The sequence below is a fragment of the Galeopterus variegatus genome, unplaced genomic scaffold (genome assembly GCF_000696425.1).
Source record: "Galeopterus variegatus unplaced genomic scaffold, G_variegatus-3.0.2 Scaffold9010, whole genome shotgun sequence".
Classification (NCBI taxonomy): Eukaryota; Metazoa; Chordata; class Mammalia; order Dermoptera; family Cynocephalidae; genus Galeopterus; species Galeopterus variegatus.
Genome location: NW_007735121.1, coordinates 19979 through 23191, shown reverse-complemented (window position 1 = coordinate 23191; position 3213 = coordinate 19979). Strand labels below are relative to the sequence as shown.

The window sequence follows — 3213 nt, the reverse complement described above, 5'->3', positions numbered from 1 at the left end:
TTTCTTTGGACTTTGCTGGTAGCAGTTGAGTTTCTGAGTTTCTCTGTGGACTGCTTAGCTCCTAGTGTGTGTGCTGAATTAAGACTATTCCTACTTAAACCAAGACTCCAAGGACCTTTTTGTTGGTTATCTAGCTCATAGACCTGTGTGTGAAGGGTTTGTGAATGAGCTTGAGGGGTCTGTGAGCTCCAGACCCTAGCTCTAGCTCCACACAGAATAAAAGAGCTATAGGATGAAAGCAGGTGCTGGGAGTTTTGTTTTTTCTTTTTAACAAATGGGAGATAACATTTATTGAAATAAACATTTCAGCATGTTTCTGTGATGATACTTCTGATCCAGTAAAGAAAAACTGATAGGGGAGCTGAGAAAACAAAGACCAAAGCAATGATATTAAGACAATAAGAAAAACTTGGAATCAATACTTATGGAAGGTTTAGCTTTAGAGAGGAGTTAGAAGAGTTCCTTTGGTTGCAGTGAGAAAGACATGATAGAACACCTATACAGCTTGATAGATTTGGAGGAGAGGAAATGAGGACATCCCCATCTGCTTACCTTGGTTTTCCCATGAAAGTGAGATCCTCAACTAAAAGTAGAAAGAGAAGAGAATGTTGAGCTGTGAGGAGAAAAGAGAAGGTATAAAATATTCACAGAGGAGTTAGGGAAGGGGTATGGAATGTGGAAATGTGGAAGGATTACTGGATAGCACCAGGGGATCATTTAGATTTACGGTCATTAATATAACAGGAGACAATGCAAGATGATTTTTCCTCAGGTAGTTTCTGCTGCTTTTGGGTATGGAATGTGGAAATGTGGAAGGATTACTGGATAGCACCAGGGGATCATTTAGATTTATGGTCATTAATATAACAGGAGACAATGCAAGATGATTTTTCCTCAGGTAGTTTCTGCTGCTTTTATACAGGTTCAGAGCAGACTGAGTAAGGAACAACCACGAATGAAATTTGCTGATAATCAGAGGTAGATCAAAGGAGAAGGAGGAGATGTGCAAGGGAGTGATTATTTGCAAGAGACAATGTCATGCGTCCTTGATCACACTCTCACTCTTCTCCCTAAAGGTAATCATTACTCTTTATTTTTAAGAATCACTTCCTTGCTTTTCTTTATGGTATTATCATATAAGTATGTGCCCTTAAACAAGATAACTTAGTTTTGCTTGTTTTTGAACTTTATATAAGGGTAATTATATGGCATCTTTTTATATTGCTTCCTTAAAACTAGCATTAAGTTTTAGTTTTTAAAATATCATTCATCTTTCGAAGATTAACCCAGTGCAGAAAGGCAATCACACTTCAGCTCAGTGTTCAGCCCAGGATTACCCAGACTGAAGTTCAACCAATGAGTCTTTAAGCATCTACCAGTGTTGAAAAAGATCCCCAGAAACACAGACAGCGGACACTGAACTGTCAAGTCGAATCTCTCTGAGAACTATTGCTAAGAATGGCTTTAGATCTCAGAATCTCATTCCAATGTGAACCGTCCAGAAATGGTCTTGAGTCAGAAAACCTGGAGTTTAAACCAGCCCAAGGACCTGCTGTGTAGAGGAAAGAGGGGATCTCTGAGTGCTCAAGCATTCAGCTCATTTCAAAACAGCAATAACTCACTTGCGAGGCAGGAACTGCAAAGACTCCACAAGTTTTTTCACTCATGGCTGCAGACAGAAAGGCACAGCAAAGATGAAATTATTTCTCAATTGGTCCTAGAGCAGTTTATGATTAGTGGGCACTGCCGTGACATGTCAATTTTGAAAGAGAAATGGGAATCAAATGGCAGAAACCTGGAGAAAATAATGGAAGAACTGCCTGATGATTGTATGAAGCCACCTGTCTTTGTCCATATCCACATGAAGGAATAGGAAACCCTCTTTTCTGAGAATATGTCATTAAAAGAAGTCATTGTTCATCCCAACAGGAGAGTATCTTCCAGACTCCCCAAGATACTGCCGAAAAAACAGGACAAGGAGATGAAGATAAAGAAGACAGCCACAACATTTCTTTGAAAATTTGTCAAGTAAATTTTAGTGTTAATAGTCAAGACAATCAAATATCTTCCCTTCGTATTCTCCAGCAAGGGAATCACCCAAGGCCCGGAGAGGAAAGTGTTTCTTATGAGAACCCTCACAATACCAGCAGAGCAGGACTGGGCACCTCTAGGTCCCAGGAAGGGTCCCTTCCAGGACCCTCTTATCAAGATGTCCCTAAGGATGTGAAACCAAGGTTTCTCTCAAAGCCAGACCAGATTTCCCCTGAGCCTGTCTTTACCCACCAGAGCATTAAGAGAAACTCCACATGTGAGGGGCACCAAGATAAATTCGACAGAACCCCAAAATCTTACAAATGTGAGGAATGTCCCAAGATCTTCAGATATCCCTCTCACTTAGCCCACCAGAGAAGACACAGGAATGAGAGGCCAGTTTTTTGTGCTGAATGTCACAAAGGCATCTTCCAGGCATCAGACCTTCATGTGAATCTGATGATTCATAGAAGAAGGAAGCCTTTCACATGCAGCATGTGTGAAAAGTCCTTCAGCAACAAAACCAATCTGCAGGCTCATGAGAGAATCCACACAGGAGAGAAGCCCTATATGTGTTCCTTTTGCCAGAGAAGCTACTGCCAGTCATCTACCTACCACTGCTACCTGAGGATTCACCAGAAAGTTACCCTCTAGAGTTTCACCTCCACACCAGAAGATTCATCAGCTACTGCCTCAATGTAATGTGTATAAATACATATGCATGTGTGTATATTTCCTTAGTACTTGCCTGTTTAGAATATACTGTGTAATTTCCTGATTAAGCTTTCCATTTATTGTCTCACTTCACTAAAACATAAGGCTAAGGAGGGCATAAACTTTGTCAGTTTTGTTCAGTAAAGTATTCCAAGTGCCTAGAAAACTGGCTGACACATTTCATATGTCCAATATATATATGTTGAATAAAAAAAATCACTCATGTTTCCTATAGCTGTAGTTTATATATTACCATTGCTGTATAGTATACAGTTAAAAGAAAATACCACAATGCATTTTTACATTGATGGATGTTTCTTTTAAAAACAACTCCTTTTAGTCTAAAAGTAACAAAAAAATTAATTTAAAAATTGTTTCATTTTCAACAGTAATAAAGCTAAGCTTACCTACAAAAAATTGCACAGCCTTCCAGGATACTAGCCTCATGGAAATATAAATACAAGAAGG

At 39.3% G+C, this 3213-nt stretch overlaps 1 pseudogene; it reads left to right on the top strand.

The window, feature by feature from the left end:
* The first annotated feature begins 1458 nt into the window (after positions 1-1458).
* On the top strand, positions 1459-2685 carry LOC103608950 (annotated as a pseudogene).
* The last annotated feature ends 528 nt before the right edge of the window (positions 2686-3213 follow it).